We start from the raw sequence: 17,749 nt of genomic DNA, 5'->3' as shown, positions 1-17,749 counted from the left end.
CCCTGTTTGGGGCTCTCTATGCCCAGCCTAGGCTTCCTAATAAAATCACCCCTCTCTTGGGACTTGCTGTGCCCACACTGGGCTCTTTAAGTGACCCTCTCTGGGCTGGGGTCTACACAGCCCAAAAGTTGCACCCCTCACTGGCGCTAGGGCCCCCACACCACTGTGGGTCCCTATGAGGATAATGCGCCCTCTTAGCGCTAGGGCCCCCACACCTCTGGGGTCCCTATGAGGCCTCCTCCAACCCCTATAGCCTCACCCAAACCACCAGTGTAATACACAACAACACAAACATAAACTAGAGCCTCCTGGCTATAACTCAGCTCAAAGCCACCTGGCTATAACTTAACATTGCTCAACTCTGATTGAGCGGTACCTGCTGTTAGGCTTCTCTCCTCATCCTAACTGCAGGAACTGCTGCCCCTCTGGCTGCTGGCAGGGAACTGCCAGCTTGGCCTTGACTCTTGGCTTTATAGGAGCCAGGCCCTGCCCCCTATAGGCAGCTGACTCTTATTAGTCGCCCTGGCAACCCACAGCTGTACTCATTATCACTGCTAGGGCTTTTCCCCAGCAGTTTTCCCCTCTCTAAGAGCGGGGCAGTGAGGTGTACTGTGACAGGGCCATATTCTGACCTTAAAAATATGAGTGCACGCCTAACTCCTACTCACTTTAAATGTAATTGCATACAGGCACTGGAGATGGAACTGGCTCCAAAGTGGGATCTACCTTTCTACCTCATCTTGTTGCACTATATGGCATCTGGTCAGAAGACTACTTCTCTACATTCCATGGATGAACTAGAGGCAAATTTGCCTTTATTGACATTTTCAATATTTTTTGTTACACATTTCTGCGAATGGATGTCAAGGGCCTAGCTGTACCAGAGCCCCAGGAGCTTTGTTTTAAAGATGTTCATCAGCAAGGTTTGGCACAGGTATTTATACTTTTGATTCTTCACTATTTTTACCTCACAGTAATGGCCTGGAAAAGTCATCCATTTCTTTTTTAAGGAAGGAGAAGTTTTAATATTTTTATGATAAATCAGCTCTGGGCCTGTCTCAAGCAAAATTGCTGATCATATTGAATTATCTCGCATTCCATACAATGATTTGTCAGTGTGGGTTACAATGTGGAACTGTATGGAAACCATTAACCTGTTTTCCTTAAACATGAATAAAGATCACACAATCTTAGTTAAGACAGGAGTTATTCTGATAAAATAGTACTTTGAGCTTCATTTCCAAAACATAAAAAGGCAGCCTACATACTGTTGTTCCTGTGTTCATATAAATAACATAACAGATTCTGCTGACTAGTGGGACATGGTCTGCCCAATAATGCTACCCTTCAACATTGGCCTTGGGTGTACAGGAACCACAGACCTGACTAGTCATTTCAAGAGGGAAACCACCTATGTGCATGGGCAACTGCCTAGTCATGTAGGGCCTACACTACAGAATGGGCTTATGTTAACCTTCCTCGGGGCCCTTGGCACAGGGACAAGCTGAGGGAGTGGCCAATGGAGGAGGAAGCCAGGGCTGGAGCACCAAACAGCTTCACTAAGAACTGTAGTGGGCACTGAGCAGTCCTAGGGGTTACCTTTGTTTACACCATGGACTGCTGTGGTGCCTGGCTGTTTCCAGAATGTATGAGGCAAAGGTGATAAATGGCATTTTCTGCTTTTCCCACCTTTCTGGATTGTATGAAGCTCAAATTGACCACAGTCAGGGCCAGCTTATTGCCATCCTCTACATTTCAATGATTCTGCAATTCCATTCGGATGGATTTTGGAGACTTCGTCACATCACAAGCAATTACTCTCTTTTAATTCGGTGAACAATAAAGTAATATGAATCATAGGATGTCTTGCCTTTTTAAACGTGTCTTCTTTCTCTTTACACTTCCTGATTATAATGCCTTCATTGTCTGTTTTCAGTTACAGATTAATCTATGCCTAAAGGTTCAAAGGTATTTGGTTTTTGTTCTGGACCATCTATATTTTCAGACAATTTGATTATTTTGGAAAGACCTTTTGTCTCTTTGGAGTCCACACTGTACTTTGTTTAACTTTATTTAGCAAAAGTATGTGTGCAGTTGGTAATTAATTACAATGGATCTGAACTGGGCCAGACAAAAAAACAGGCCACTTCTCTGTAGGTGGATGAAGGAAAGACCAGGCATTTCATGTTTCCTCCTACTATATTCAGCATTAGGATCCTTTTGTGAGGATAGAAATGGATCAGTGTAGTATCCCCAATAGCTCTACTGGAATTGGCATAAACCATGAGGGAAAATGCAGGGCTGTAACAAAAGTCTTTTGAAAGAAAAACTTCTATTACCTTGCTTTAAAGAGGATAGTTCTTAAATTGAGTACTTTTCTTTTCAAATTACATGAAATTTCACATAGGAAAAGCTATTTCTCACAATATATAAGAAGTTAATTGCATCTATTTTTTTATTATTAAAATGTTATTTCTAATGACAACTGGCTGAAAGCACCTTTTCATTCTAGATCTCTAATTAAAATGGAGTCCACATGAGTTGTGATGAAAGTTCTTATCAACTACTGGTTGATCAGCGATCTATGTGAAATAAACATACAGGTTTTAATAGAAAGGTAAACAGTCCTCATGGCAAAAATCAAGACCACAATTGCCATTAATAGACTGACCCACAATGGGGACTGAAGCATTCTTTTTACCTCTCAAAGTAGTCCTTCAAATCTTGAGTTGTCCTCAAGAAAGGTGAGGGAATTTTCACTGGCACTGCCAAAGTTGGACCTTTTCTGTGGAGAAAGAGATTAATTATTAACCAAGACTGTCAATCCATTTCCTTTCATGAGCACTGCATTCATGCAAAAAATAAGGTGAAAAAGCCATTTCAAAGTCTTGCCTGTTACTAAATAGTAAATAAATCCTCTTAGTAAATAAATCCTTTTCAGAGGAGCCAAATGTCAGTGACTTTAGTAAGTTCTATCTTGCTTCAGATATTGTTAGAACAATTAGCAGTTTTTAATCTAATAGTTAATCAGAATGTTAAAGAGGAAAAGCTTATGTCTAAGGACTGTTTTGATTCTTCCTGTTACATGTGAAAAACAATTAAAATAGGTTTTTTCAGCATTTATAGCAGTCCTTTTACATGATGTAACATGGGACCCAGACCCTGTTACTTAGGTGTAAGGGAGGGGGAGGAGAGGGAACTGTGGCAGGGAGCCAGGAGCTCCTGCCCCTTTAAGAAGATGTAGCAAGCTCAGCTGGCTTTGCCGGGCCACAGATGTAGAAAGGCAGGCTGGCCATTGACTGACATGGTAAGCCCTGTGCAGACTTGGGGAAGGCATGTGACCAAAAGGGGTTGTGGCTTCCAGGCACATAAACCCAGGTCCTGCATGCTAAAGAGTGAGGAGCTCCTGAGGGAGATGTCTGCAGTGGATGGACTAGCAGATGGTCTCTGGAGTTCTAATTAGAATGCTTTGGAGCAAACTCGATTAATCAAGTCTTCTCCATGTTCTAATTAAAACACTCCAGTGTGGCCTCATCGTCATGTGTATAAGCCCCTGTGGGTTTAAAAATGACCCCTGGGGCACTTCATCTAAACCTCACTTGATAAGTTTTAGATAAAGTACCCCAGCAGCCATTTTTAAACCCGTCGGGGCTTAGATACATGAACCTGAAGCTTTTTAATTAGAGTGGCTCTCTGGGAACCGCTCTAATTAAAATGTGCCCCCCACCACCCCTGAGCATGTGTAGGCAGGCTAAAGAGAGTTGATGACCCTGCAGTGAGGTAAAGACCAAGAGTTGGTAGATTCTTTTGTAGTGAAGTGGGGGCTCTTGTTTATGTTGTCAGTTAGGCTTTGGACCAGAGCACCTTGGTTGTGGCTGTTGGGTAGGTCTGGAGGCCATGGAGGTGGTGCCTGGTAGGGCATTCTGCACTAGATAGCCAAGTTGGGGTCAAGGACCTGAGGGTTATGGGCTGGAAAGGCAAGCAGCCTGGCTTGGGGTTAAGGACCAGAGCTGAGGACTGGAGAAACAAGTAGACCAGGCTGCGGTAAGGGACCAGAAGGCTGAGGATGGAGACAATGAGGATAGCCCAGCCTGGGGTCAGGCACCCTGATGCTAAGGGCTGGCCCAGAGTGAGAAACACAGGGGCCAGGAGCCCAGAGATGCAGAGAACAGACAAGGCTGAGGTTGAGAGAGCTGGGCTCAAATCAGTGGGTCAGGGCTGGAAGCCTGCAGAGGAAAGGAAGGTTAAAGCCAGGAGGGCTGAGGCCTCTACAAGGGATGGAACGGTGTATAGAGGAACATCTGGAAGGCATAGGTCTGGCTGTAGGGATGGAAGGAGACCAAAAATTTAGCCTTTAAGGGGAATGGGACATAAGGAACTGGCACAGACATAAGAGAATGCATCTTAGGCTCACCAGCCCCTGAGGGCAGCCTCCCTTCATCAAGTTTTACAACAATGTGGCAGGTGAGGAACCAGGATGGGACCCTGGGAGGCAAGGGCTAGAGCTAGGCAGGGTTGAGGGGACCACTAGGGGGATTATGGCAACCTCTAGCTCTTCACCTGTTACACATGATTAAGAATATAGAGAAATACATTTTGCTCAGTAACTTTGGAGTTTGCCTTTTACTTGTTAAAAACATCTGTTCAGTAATGGTGGATTTAGTTTTATCCTATGGGAGCATATCTTTATAGAGCACTTCATGATTTGCAGTATTTTCTTTTGTCACAAACACTTACTGTAAGCACTACACTAGATCTGTCTACGATAAGTAGTTTTCAGAGGGTTTAATGTATATATATTGCCTTCACTTTTATAACATTTTCTGGATGAGAAGACTTTCCTGATCACCCTTCTGGGCCTCTTCCTCTAAATGTGACACAATGGTAAATCAATTCCTTTTACATACTTTGTGTTCAAAGAAAGGGTTTGAATATGCTAGAGGCATATATAGCAACATTTTGCTGCTGTGGGTTGGAGCATGTGAGCCTCCACTCCTCCCAGCCCTACATACCACAAATTTTCTCCCCTCCCCTGCCCCTGAGAGTGCAAGCTGCCTGTGCTTACCATTGCTGCACTCACCCTCCCTACAGAGGGGTTGGGCAAGTGCAGGCACAACACAGCAACAAGGAGGGCTGCAAAGGTGCCACAGAAAGAATGGGAGGCATGGCCAGCTCTATGTCACTAATTCCCCATGCTGCCCTGGCCTGGGTTGAAACTTCCTGGACCAAATCCAACCTTTTCACAGGCTGGATCCATCTCACAGGCCATTAATTACTGGTCCCTGGATTATGCAGTTCTTACTCACAGAATAACTCAACATTGTTTTTGCCTTATAGAAAACATGGGATGCAAGACCACACATGCAAAATGTCCTGCATTACTTATATCCCATGGTTCACTAGCTCCCTGTGTGCAGATAAGGAGAAAAGGAAGCTAGAGTTTGTTGGGGCATGCCAGCCCCAGAGAAGTTTATGTACACTTTGTACAACATAGCAGGCTTTGCTCTGTACTTGCCCAGGGATTCCATTGCATCAGGGTTGTTTGGTGACAGGTGGACCTGCACATAGACTGACTCTTCTCTCTGTGACACCAGTTTTTCACTGATCTATCTATTTGAATGCTCACAGATTGACACACATGCTCTTGAGGAGGAGAGAACATTCTACAGCCCCTGACAAAACAGTCTGCCACAGGGATTTACCTATTCTAAAACAGGTCAAGGATGCCAGCAACAGCTTCCCAGGCTACACCATTTTCCTCTTGACCTTCAACTATTTCCCTTTTAGGTTTTTGTAGTAGAGGTAATTTTTACTTAAACTTTTTGCAAATGAATTGGAGCAAAAAACCCGTATCAAATGAACAAAATATTCAGTATAATCAACACACACTACCTTGAGGTAAGAAAGAAAACACTCTACCCAAGGCATTTTTTAAATTCAAAGGGGAGGAAAACTTGGGGTCTTTACTATTGCTACTGATTTTTACGTGTCACTAGTGTTAGAGCAATATGAATCCCTAAAACAGCCAGCCAGCCAGCCTAATACAATTGTTTTAGACTCACTCTTTACAGTGCTCCTCTGGAAAAGCTCACATGCATAATAGGGACAAAATCAGGACTATATGAAGTTCAGTAATACAAGTAGTGGACAGTGGAATTGTACAGCAATGGAGCACATATATCAAAGCAGAGTAATTGTCTTAAAATGCTCTAACTGGCATTCTTTTCAATTCTTTATGACTGATCATTTGTTTCTCTTCATTTCCTTTGGCATCCTAATTATAATGAAACTGTCTACTGCCATGATTCACTGACAAGTTTTTTTTACTTGTTCACAAAATCTTATCTTTTCTTTCACCTTTATTTTTTTGCAGTGGTGGAGGAGATTAAGTTGCATTATTGTGCCACCTTTAATTGAAAACCTTCATGGATATTAGGGCTGTACAAAGCTTTCATAGCTGATTCGATTCAGAGGAGATTCGGCCTGATTTGGCAGGTGAATCTCTGAATCCGAATTAAATTGCAAGACCAATTAAAAGGTCCAAATCAAATCGGAAGCCTCCAAATTGATTTGGAAAAGATTTGGGGCTGGTTTGGAGATTTGGCCATAGATTAAACAGGCAACAGTCCTCACCATGCTGAACATAGCTGCCCTCCAGCTGGTAAGTCTATTGTGGTGAGCAGAGGCGGAAGGGAAGGGGTGTAGGGGAAGGAGGGATTGGGGCTGGGAAAAGCTGCCCAGCTGGGGTGGGGGGCATGGGACTTGGGGAGAGGGGTGAGGGGGCGTGGTATGCAGGCACGGCAGCACTGGGAGCAAGGACTATGTTCTGCTGCCACTTGCCTAGCTGGGGCAGGAGGGGTATGATGCAGGCACGGCTTGCTCCAGGCGGAAGAGGGTAAGTAGGGTGTAGCCCACTCCCATCCCTGCCACGTGCACATCCCATTCCCCCCCCAGCTGGGCAACCAGCGGCAGCACCCACATCCCATGTCCCCTGCCTGAGCTGGGCAAGCAGAGCCCAGCTGGGGTGGGGGGGCATGGGAGGCAGATGCTGCTGCTGCTTGCCCAGCTGGGGCAGGGAGGGGCTGGGAGGGCAGGCGCTGCTGCTGCTTGCCCAGCCTGCATGGGGGGTGGGCGCTGCTGCCACTTGCCTGGCTGGTGTTGGGGAGTACGGGATGCATGTGTGGCAGTGCTAGGAGTTGGGGCTATGCCCTGCTGCCGCTTGCCCCCTTCCGCCTGAAGTTAGCCACGCCTGCATTGCACCCCTCCCAACACCTCTCCCTGAGTCCTATGCTCCCTGCCCCAGCTGGGCAGCTTGTCCCAGCCCCAATCCCTTTCTCCCCCATGCCCTTTTCCTCCCCCCTTCACCCACTACAACAGACATCAGCTGAAGGCAGCAGTGTAGGTGAGGACTGCTGCCTGTTTAGTTTATCGCCAAATCTCTGAAGTGGTGCCAAATCTTCGGATCCAATTTGGCCAAATCAAATTTGTATAGCGATTTGAATCACTGTCCCTCCGATTTAAGCCGAATCCAAATCCAAAGTGAATTCTTGCTACTTCGCACAGGCCTAATAGATATCTAAACCAGTTTCTTTCTTCAACTGTTTCTGATAAAAAGGGGTTGGTTTTTAGATGAGGAAATTGCATAAGTATGGCCATATTAGGAATAAATTCTCAGACTCTAAATCCCTCTGAGACCTATACATGCTTCTAAGGACTAAATCTGATGCTTAGAATTGGATCTGAAAACTTTCATCTGAAAACTTGTCATCTAGGTTCAATAATTCATAGATTCATAGATGCTAGGGTGAAAAGGGACCTCAACAGATCATTGAGTCCGACCCCCTGCCTAGGCAGGAAGGAGTACTGGAGTCAGATGACCCGAGTCAGATGCCTATCCAGCCTTCTCTTAAAGACCCCCAAGGTAGGGGAGGGTAACACCACCCTTGGAAGCCCATTCCAAATTTTGACCACCCTTACCAAGAAGAAGTTTTTCCTGATATCTAACCTAAATCTGCTCTCTGTCAGTTTGTCACCATTGTTCCTTGTTACCACAAGAGGTGCCCGGGTGAACAGAGCATCTCTGATCCCTTGCTGCATCCCCCTAATGAATTTGTAGGTGGCCACAAGATCACCTCTCAGCCTTCTCTTGCAAAGGCTGAAGAGGTCCAGGTCCCTGTCTCTCCTCCATAGGGCTTGTCCTGTAAGCCCCTAACCATGTGAATGGCCCTCCTCCGGACTCTCTCAAGTCTATCAAAATCCTTCTTGAAGTATGGCACCCAGAACTGGACTGCGGTCTGACCAATGCTGCATAGAGGAGAAGTATCACCTCCTTGGATCTATTTGTCATGCATCTGCTGATTGTGCTTTGCTGATGATTTTGTCACACTGACAACTCATGTTCATCTTGGAGTCTGCTATGACTCCGAGATCCCTTTCTGCTTCTGTGCTGCTAAGAGGGTCACTTCCCAGCCAGTAGGTGTGCTGGATATTTTTGCGCCCCAGATGCAGCACTCTTGTCCTTGTTGTACTGCATCCTATTGTGCACTGCCAACTTTTCTAACCTGTCCAGGTCTGCCTGCAATCATTCCCTACCCTCTGGAGTGTGCACTTTACCCCACAATTCAGTATTGTCTGCATATTCGGACAGAGTACACTTCACCCCACATCCAAGTCACTGATGAAGATATTGAAGAATACAGGCCCAAGGACCGAACCCTGCGGGACCCCACTACCCAAATCCTTCCAGATCGATACTGACCCATCTACTACCACTCTCTGGATGCAACCGTTAAGCCTATTTGTCACCCACCAGACTGTGTAAACTTCTATGTCACAGACTCTTAATTTATTTATGAGAATAGGATGAGATACCATATTGAAGGCCTTGCTAAAGTCCAAGAAAACGACATCCACCTCTACTCCTGCATCTAAGCATTTTGTGACTCTGTCATAAAACAAAACCAGATTGGTCAGGCATGATCTACCTGCTACAAATCCATGCTGGCTTTCCTGCTGCACTACTCTTCCCTCTGGACTCCCACAAATAAGATCCTTCATGATTTTTTCAAAGACCTTTCCAAGGACAGAGGTGAGACTGACTGGCCTATAATTACTCAGATCCTCCTTCCTCCCCTTCTTGACAATAGGGACCACATTAGTCCTTTTCCAGTCCTCCAGGACCTGACCCAAGTGCCACGAGCACTCAAAGAACTATGCCAGTGGTTCTGCTATGACACCAACCAGTTCCTTCAGTATCCTTGGATGTAGCTCATCTGGGCCTGCTGACTCGAACACATTCAGTCCATCCAAGTGACTGTGCACCACGTCAGCGTCGACAGTTGGTAGGCTGGTGTCCCTCTGATGCCCATCTAAGACTTATCTTAAGCCCTGTTCAGGAACACTGAGGCAAAAAAACTCATTGAATAGCTCAGCCTTGTCCCCCCTCTCTGTCACTAATTGCTCCTCCTTGTTCAGTAGGGGTCCTATGCTGTCCTGTGCCTTCCTTTTACTCCCTACATACCTAAGAAAAAAAGACTTTTTGTTGTCTTTGTGTTGCCAGCCTCAGCTCTGTAGTTGCTTTGGCCTTTCTAACTGCCTCCCTGCAAGTGCGGGCCAAGTAGGTATACTCCTCCTTGGTAGCTTCCCCCTGCTTCTACTGCCTATATGCCTTCTTTTTTGGCCTTAGGCTCCCCTGGATTTCCCTGCTGAGCCAAGGAAGTTTTTTGGCTCCTTTCCCCCTTTTCCCTCATACTGCGATAGTCTTCCTCTGTGTCTGAAGAATCACTTCCTTTAGGAATGACCACCCTTCCTGGACTCCCATCTCACCAATACTCTTCTCCTGCAGTGCGTCATTGACTAGACTCCTAAGCATGCTGAAGTTAGCCTTCCTAAAGTCAAGCACTTCCACCCTACTATTTATCTTACCCACCCTACACCATATGGTGAATTCAACTGATTGGTAGTCACTGTCCCCAAGGTGACCACAAATCCGCAGCTCCCCTACCAGGTCCTCCCCCATAGCCAACACCAAGTCCAGTAAGGCATTCCCCCTAGTGGGACCATATGCCTCCTGCATTAGGTGAAGGTCCTGCTTGCAGGTTAAGAACCTATATGAATGGTTGGATTTGGCTGACTGCTCCTCCCAGCAGATGTCAGGGTAATTTAGGTCCCCCATGGCAACCACGTCCCTAGACTGTATGGCCTCTGAGAGCTCCCTCAAGAATTCCAAATCTAGCTTTTCTTCTTGGTGTGGTGGTCTGTAGCAGACCCCTACTACCAAGTCCCTTTCCCCATGACCTACATGTATCCTAACCTTTCAGAACTTAACAGCATCTTTCTGTCAAACTGGGATCTGGCATGATCCTAGCTATAGCTCTGTTAAAGTTACTAATGACATTTTGTTATCTTTGGGTAATAACAACTAAGTTAGAGCTATTTCTATTGACCTAAGCAAAGCTCTCGGCACAGTTGATCATAATATTTTAGTGAAAAAATAATGACTACAGGACTTTCTTGCCACAGCTCTTGTGTTGCTGAGATATTATATATCAAATTGCTGTCAAATAAACCCCCTTGTAAAGAGCAGTAAACTGAAATGTCTCTCTGCTGGAGCCCCCAAGGCTCAGCTTCTGGCCTGCCATTTTATTTATTTGTTTTGTAACAAAAGGAGTGCTATTGATTCATTTTTAGAACAGTTTCTTGCCTAAGTAAGTGGTACCATTATTTATAGCTCAGAAAATAATTTCCTCAGTACTCTTTCTGGTCTCCATTGGGGTTCTGAAAAATTAAAAAATGGCTCAAAGTGAGCCCATTCATTTAACATTCACAAAATATCAGTACTTGAGAGATGCTTCAGGTTCCTGGTATGCAGACCTCATGGTCTGTGTCAGTGAGTTGGAAAGTCCTACCTTTAACTGTTTTGTGCAATGTTAAATAAACATTGTTTTATGCTGGAATCAAACTCCTTTCCCTATTGTATTTTTCAATAGGGGAGCTGGGGAGAAGGTGATTTCAAAAGCTGGAACTAAGGCCAAATCTGAACACTGTGGTTAGGATCTCACTATTTAATAGGTTTAATGAAAACTTACATCTGTGTACCCATGAGCCCAAACAGGGCTGTTTTCAAACTCAACCAGTATCTAAATGTTTTGGTTTAGGCTGACATCCACTTCAGAAATCATAAGCACTGTTTAGTTACGGTACATAAATAGTATCTTGCACCCTGGCCATGAATAGTTCTCCCATGGGCCTGGGGGTTGAGGTGAACAGCAGAGGCTCCTGAAGGTGGGAGGCAGTAGAGGCCTGCTGCAGGGCAGTGGGTGGGACCCAGGGGCCCTGCAGGGCTGGGACCAGGGGCCTGGTGCCTGGTGTGGAGTGGCCTGGATGTAGGCTCCACTGGCTGGTCATGGCTAGCCAGTTGTTGCTGGAACAGCTCCACACAGCACTGCTCCAGGGTCTCCAGCCAGGCCCAGTGCTCCTGCTGTGCCTGGTCCCATGCCTCCTCCTGGGAAGTCTCCCAGGTGATGTTTTGCTCCCGCCAGTCCAGCTTCCATACCTGCTCCCATGCTGCCCAGTTCTCCACCACTGCCACCAGCTGCTGGAGCAGGAGGGTCTATCTGTGGTGCACTGCTGGTGCAGCTGGGTGGCTTCAGGAGTGGGCAGCAGTAACCTTGAGGTGGCACTCCGGCAGGGCCCTGCAGCCTCTCTCCTACATCCAGATGTTGGCCCTGCAAGGGCAAAAGACAGAAGCCTTTTGTGTGAGTTTGCAGCATTTCAGAGATGAGATGCTCTGGGGCCCATGCTGCCCAGCCTCAGATCAGAGGTCGGCTGTGTGCAGGTGCGCAGGGATCATGGTAAGCTGTCTGGGCAGGGCTAGGCCCAGGCAGCCACTAGCCAAGCCCCCCGACCCTGCTTGCTCCCCTGGGGCTGGCGGTCCACTGGGTGCTGGCCATAAGCAACCTGCCTTCCCTACCCCCATCCCAGGGTGGCCCAGGCTAGGCTGCAGGAAGCACCAGTTGCTGCAACTCCAGGCCCCACTGCTCCCCCCGCCCCCCCGAAGGCCAGGTGCTCTGCTGTGCTGCCACCCAGCCAACGGCTCCCAGGATCGGGGCATTCAGGGTTCCCAGACAACTGGGGTGAGGGACTGGCCATGCCTCTGCCTTTCCCACTGGGGGCCTCTCCGGGGAGGTAGCATGGGGTTGCCCCCCCATGCCACCGCTGTGCCCCAAGTATGCCCCTGCTGCATGTGCCCTGGGTGGTGTGTGATGAGCTGTTTGTGCAGGTGGAGAGCTGCCTGAGTTGGTATGCCCTGCTGATGATGATCCTGCTGCTGCCCTGGGCACACCTGTGCTCCAGGTTGGGGACCCTGAGCTATGATGGCATGGGGGAAAAACTTGGGCTGCCCTGCAACCTCCACCACTGCCTGGAGAGCTGCTTATTGCAGCGCTATACATCCCTGCCTCCCGCTGCCAAAGAGGACATCACCACCAGGATTGATGCCTTCCTCAGCATGCGAGAGGCCTGTGCCTGCCCGCAGAAGCCAGTGGTGGTGTTGATGGCAGCAAGCGGGGAGTGCCCATAGAAGCTGGTGGTGGCAGCAGCCAATCTTGGGGGGGGGCACGTTCCCCACTACTAGTTGCCTATGGCCACTGGGCAGGGGTCTCCAAGCTGCCAGTGAATGCAGCAGTCGAGGAGCTGGCTGGGGTGGGGTGCTGAAGACCCAAGGTCTCCTCCTCCAGTGATGCATCACCAGAGGCATCAGGCAGGGTGTGGGTGAGGGCAGGCTGCCCCTGCAGGTGGCACTTGCAGGGGTGTTGCCTGTCTCCCAGGGCACCAAACAGCAAGTCACCTCCCTCATGAAGGTCATGATCTTCTGGGCACAACTGGACTGACAACTGAAATTGGTCATGGCCACCCATGATCATGCTCACAAGATCTTGGCATTCATGCGGTACTACCAAACCATCCAGGACTGGCCTCGACGCGCATCCCAGCTGTATAAGGCTCATAAATGTGGGTGTTTGAGCACACCCCCCCCCATGTGAACTGCTTCCAGATGTTGGCCCCAACCCAGAGCACCATGAAGTTGGGCACCTCCCTGTGAGTCCAGTTAAGTGCCCGAAGCTCAACGGGGATGACATCTTGGACATGGCCCCAGTGCCAGCTGTCTGGGTCCCTGCATGGCTGTCCCCGTGAAGCTGATCATGGAGGTCTGCCAGCAGCACCCTGGACAGGGGCATGGCCAGGGACAGGGAGCCGTGCAGCAGAGGCACTTCACCACAATACCTGCAAAAAGACAGAGATGGAGTTGAGCAGAAGCAGGGAGCAGGTGCTGGCCCTGCTGCCATAGAGAGCAGGGTCAGCATCTGCTCCCTGCTCCTACAGCCTTGAGGGAAATTTCAGGGCTGGACAAGGGATGTAGCAAGCTGCAGCTCTTTGCAACCCTCACCTGTGGCCAAGTAGCAGCTGCAACTAGGGAACAGAATGGGCAGAGGCTGCCTGGGTCCTGTCCAGGGGAGGAACACAGGACCTGGTGGACTCCTGCAGACAGCACTGGCTCCTTCAGGCTCTCTGTGGTGTGCCCCCTGAGGCACAAAACGGCTGAAGACTTTTATAGCCTGAAGCTAGGGGCTGCCAGAGAGCAGCCCAGCCCTGGAGAAGGAAATGAAGGCAGCCAGGAGTCCTGGGGCTGGGCTCTGGCCAAACTCCTAGTGGCTGGTCAGATCTAGCACTAAAATCCCTGCGTTAATGTGTGTTAGCGCATCTGCACATGCATTTATGCACTTTAACTAATTGTTCCTAAATTTGATACTTGCTTTATCTAAGGATCAAATTAGGTGGGATTAGCCTAAATTTGCCAGTTCAAGGTGCATTAAAGGCACACACATGTAGATGTGCACCCTTAATGAACCTTAAATTGGGCTAATGTACATTAAATGACCATGTGTAGACATACCCACTGAAAACATGGCATGGAAGATTAGCATTGATATTGATCAGGGATCAACAGTCAAAGTGTGGAGGAGGTTATTAGAATAGGGGAAGAGAAGCATTCCAAGCTTCAGAAATAGTGTGATCAATAGTGCAAAGTTAAGAGTGCGAGACAGGAACTATGTAGTGCTAAGTGGACATAACGGACAGCGTAATTAAGTCAGCCAGTGAAATATAATGATGACTGTAAACACATAGATTCATTACTGTGTTGATACGTGGGTCTAATGCTCCTATAGAGTGAAAACATGGGCAACACTCTTCTGTAGGACAGCCAACTAGGGTCTTTATTTATCCTCCAGTTCTCTGGACAGTGCAGAATCCTCTTTGTATGTTATCTTTGGGCTGGTGCTGTCAAAGATTTGCTCCTCTTGAAGTCAGGCAGATTTTGGAACAGAAATTCACCCAGATATTTCTTTTGGTTCAGCCAACAGTAACTGCTCTTCTGTATCACAGAAGCCATCATGACTGTGGAAGGCTGCAGCTGCCAGGAGAAGTATTAAGATATTTGAATGGTTGCTTATTGTCTGTGAAGATACCATAATCTAAAATCTATAAAGCTTTTAGGGGTGTGATAAACTTCCTTATACTTTGGCAGAAGAAGGGCAAACTTCCCTCAGACAGAGCAGTTTGTAGGACATTCTACAAGGAATCCCATGACATAACCTCTGCTGTATGCAGGGTTTTCTTCCACAGGTAGCTGCAGCCTTTTATTTGATTTTAGCATTTCATCTAGAAACTACCTATTTAGTATCTCAGATAATAATATTTACCATTCTACCATGGTCACAAATCTACTGATTGACACACTTGCTTTATAAATATATATGCTTACCACAACATACTATGTGCTAGAGAGCTGTGCATCTTGAACTCCCATTGATTGAATGGGGGATTTCTCGTACTTGGGGTTTATGCATATCGGGTAGCTTATATTTGGGAGCCTGAATATAGATTTAGGGTACACAAGGTATAGATTTACCTTATGTATCCTTTATTCACTTTGATATTTTTAAATCAGAAAGTTTATGTATTTTCATGGAGTTACTTTTAAAGAGAGTAACTAATTTGACTGTCATTTACTCAACAACACCTTGTGCAGAAAGCATCTTAAGTACTAATGCTACAGGCATTGGTTTCCTCTTATTTATGCCAGCTGAACACTAATATAGCTGTTTGAATTGGAAAGGAGATACTCCTGCTTTATACCCAGGTGAGAGTATTTCATTATTCTAGAAGGGAGGCCCCTGTTTGAGAGGAGCCCCATCCCCACAATGTTCTCAGTATAAAATCTGGAGGTAGTCATTGCTTCCTTGATTTTCCTTTGGACTCTCTTTCACCATAAATGAACAATTAATGCCTGTATTTCACCCAAGTCTCAGGATGCCCTTTAAAAACAAATATGAACTATCTCGACTTCAGTCAGGTGCTCTGTACTACGGATGAATGTAATGCTTTGCCAAGTGGAATGGCAGTCCCTGAAAAGCAGCACTCTCACAGAGCAAGGAAGTGAAAGTGAAATGATCTATGCCCATTCATTTTGATGGGAGGTTCCACAGGTTTCACAACTTTGTTAGGGGGGACTGTGATGGTGTGGGCACTAAGGTGCATGGCTGACAGCCATGATGGCCCATAGGCTTGAGACCAGAGAAGTAGCACTCACAGTGCGGTTTTGTCAGATTCCAGTGAATTTGCAAGTTCTGCTAAATACCTTTTCACAACAAGGATGCAAAGATGAAAGAAGGACAGCTTTTTAGCAGTCAGCACTGTATCATGCTGAAGGCTATAAAGGTGAGTTTAAGGCTATAAACAAACTTTCTGTATATTTATTCCAGAAACTTCTCCCCAGCTGTTGCTTCTGGATAAGTGAGCTCCGGCCATGACTCCGTGTCCCAGCTTAGCTGATTTATGCCAAAGGGAGCTGACAGAATTGCTCATGTTCACACAATCATTGTGAGTCAGTAGCTTGGCATAGATTTGAACTCTACAAGGCCCTGACTGCCAACTGTTTGGTCTATCCATTTGGTACTGTTCCATCTTTTTAGTTTGGAAATAACTGGCTCAAACTGCTAGATATAGACATTAAGCATCACCTCACCTGATAGCTGACTTCCTTGGCCTCTAAGGGCCTGCTTGTGTCATTTTTGCAGTGGTCTTGAGACTGTTCCTAGCAGGCAGGTGACACCCACCCACTCCTGCTCCATACCTGCCAAACCCAGAAACGAAGCAGTGAAGCTATCCTGGGGCCACCCCCTGCCTCCAGTCTCCATATCCTTGTCTTCAGTGTGTTTCATGGCTTAGTGGGTGCAGAGCAGGAGTAAGTATATAGGTTGTTCAGGGTCTCATCTAGCAGGAACTACAGGGTATAAGGACATGGGTATGTCACAGCTGACCTAAATGATGCTGCTGCAGTCTTGGTGTGACAGTAGTAATATTTCCAGACCAGAATCTCCTTATTTTCCATTTAGAGCCTTTCTGGAATACTTCATAATTGACCCAATGCAGTTTCAGTGCCTCTATTTGAATATTCATAGTCCAGGACTACTCTTACCACCATGCCCAGTGTCAGTCTCTACCTACCTCCCAGTGATCTGCTACGTGACCTTGTGCAAGTCACTTCAGATCCTATTTTTAAACGCATTCTATAGTTACAATGGGAACTGAATATCAAGGCACTCACAAAAGTTCTACATTGCTACATTTTCAGGTATCTTCAATACCTGTATAAATACTGTCTCATCTCTCTGTGGCTCTTTTTCCTCTTCTACCCTTTTCTGTTGTATTTATTTAGGAAATTAATGATTCATAGATATTAGGGTCGGAAAGGACCTCAACAGATCGAGTCCGACCCCCTGCATAGGTAGGAAAGAATGCTGGGGTCAGATGACCCCAGCCAGATGCCTATCCAGCCTTCTCTTAAAGACCCCCAAGGTAGGGGAGGGCACCACCTCCCTTGGAAGCCCATTCCAAATTTTGGCCACCCTTACCATGAAGTTTTTCCTGATATCTAGCCTAAATCTGCTCTCTGTCAGTTTGTGACCATTGTTCCTTGTTACCCCAAGGGGCAGAAAACATTTCTTACTCTGTCTGTACTGAGAGCAGTGAACCGATCTTAGCTAGGGGCTCCAGGCGCTATCATAAGACAAAATATAAGAGCAAACTTAATAAAAGCTCTCCCTTCAGATTTCTATTAGAACCACCAATGAACTCTTACCAACTTTAACCCCAGATTTAATTTTTCTTAATGTAATGTCCAGAAAACTTTATACAGTATTATAGTTATTCTATTAAAGGTAAAATATATATGTATCACCAAAGATGTTCAGTACTAGAAAATCAGATAAAAGCAAACAATGTTGTACCAGGATATTGATAAAGAACTGTATCTTGTTGAAGTTTTTCCTGAGAAAATGATCTCCAGATTAAAAGATCTAAATGTAAAAGATAGTCCTCTACTTCAATACTATAGTTCCAGGACTAATAAAAAGAACAGAGGAAGTGAGGCCTGTTACTATGCAACATAGAACAAATTGGTACCTTGGCCAGTAAAAAAAAAAAAGGCAGCACCCGCTGGTAGCATGAAATATTGATCTGCCATGGCTTCTCATTTCACAACAGCAAAGAATAGAGGGATCAGGAGCTGCTGAGCAGATCTTTGCTAATGAAAAGCTTGCAACTGCAATGATATATGCAATACAATTTAGTGTAGACTATATGGACAAATTACATTTTCTGTGACTGAACTGCTGTTAGGTAAAAT

At 46.4% G+C, this 17,749-nt stretch overlaps 1 long non-coding RNA gene across 1 annotated transcript in view; it reads right to left on the bottom strand.

Moving 5' to 3' along the window:
- Positions 1-929: 929 nt before the first annotated feature.
- The window catches only part of LOC109286403 (uncharacterized), a 30,202-nt gene continuing 13,382 nt past the window's right edge, over positions 930-17,749 (bottom strand). Inside the window, exons 2-4 of the long non-coding RNA XR_009462794.1 lie at positions 11,555-11,726; positions 2,702-2,785; positions 930-2,582 (exon numbers count right to left, since the gene is read on the bottom strand). This is a non-coding gene — a long non-coding RNA (uncharacterized LOC109286403). The remainder of the gene's footprint in view (positions 2,583-2,701; positions 2,786-11,554; positions 11,727-17,749) is intronic.

The sequence above is a fragment of the Alligator mississippiensis genome, chromosome 1, assembly GCF_030867095.1.
Source record: "Alligator mississippiensis isolate rAllMis1 chromosome 1, rAllMis1, whole genome shotgun sequence".
Lineage (NCBI taxonomy): Eukaryota > Metazoa > Chordata > Crocodylia > Alligatoridae > Alligator > Alligator mississippiensis.
The sequence above is the reverse complement of the archived record's forward strand: the minus strand, read 5'-3'. Positions and strand labels throughout refer to the sequence as shown.